Here is a 795-nt window from a genome sequence, read left to right on the forward strand (position 1 = left end):
TTCTTCCTGTTCAGAGGAAGAAAACGATGATACGGCCAGTTATGAAATGTTGTATGAATCCTTTTCCCGAGATATGGGAGAAAATGCTCTCCATATGACTTTACCTCCTAGGATAACTAAAGTGGTATCGCTCTCCATATGACTTTACCTCCTAGGATAACTAAAGTGGTATCCATAAAATAATAGATTCCACATATGGGCTTATTTCATAAGAACTTATTTATATGTACCATGAGTGCACTGTTTTGTTTTAAAATGTCTTGTGGTGTCGTTCCTTATTCTGTGTTTTCACATCAAGGTCATTTCATAAAGGTCCTACCGGGAGTTGAACCCAGGTCGTTGGATTCAAAGTCCAAAGTGCTAACCACTACACCATAGAACCCCTTGCACAAATTTATTTTGGAATGATTTTCCTATTTTATGCCGATTCCACAAGAAGGATCTCAGTCAAACACAAGTTATTGGATTCAAAGTTCTAGAGTTGTTTTATCCAACTCGTTGTGATCTTGAGCACCTTTAGAGTGGTTGTAGAAGTAACCCTCTGGTATTGAGGGAATCTCTTGGAGAACATGTAATTTTATATATTTCTTATAGTTAATTTATATATTGTTGTATATTACAAACAAATTGAAATAATACTTTACATCCCCGTCTTTCTTTCTTCCGTGCAAAACTTAACATGAAAACTATATTATTTCAATATTCACTCGAGAAACAAGGGGTGAAAACTATATTATTTCAAACCCTCCATTATTGCTTCTACTTTGCGTGAAAATGCTTCCACTAAATCATGTT

The 795-nt window shown here is 35.1% G+C and overlaps 1 non-coding gene across 1 annotated transcript; it reads right to left on the reverse strand.

The window, feature by feature from the left end:
* Positions 1–310: 310 nt before the first annotated feature.
* On the reverse strand, positions 311–382 carry TRNAQ-UUG. Its single transcript has one exon. It is a non-coding gene; the product is annotated as a tRNA-Gln (tRNA).
* Between the last annotated feature and the right edge of the window lie 413 nt (positions 383–795).

The sequence above is a fragment of the Cucurbita pepo genome, unplaced genomic scaffold, assembly GCF_002806865.2.
Source record: "Cucurbita pepo subsp. pepo cultivar mu-cu-16 unplaced genomic scaffold, ASM280686v2 Cp4.1_scaffold001983, whole genome shotgun sequence".
NCBI lineage: Eukaryota > Viridiplantae > Streptophyta > Magnoliopsida > Cucurbitales > Cucurbitaceae > Cucurbita > Cucurbita pepo.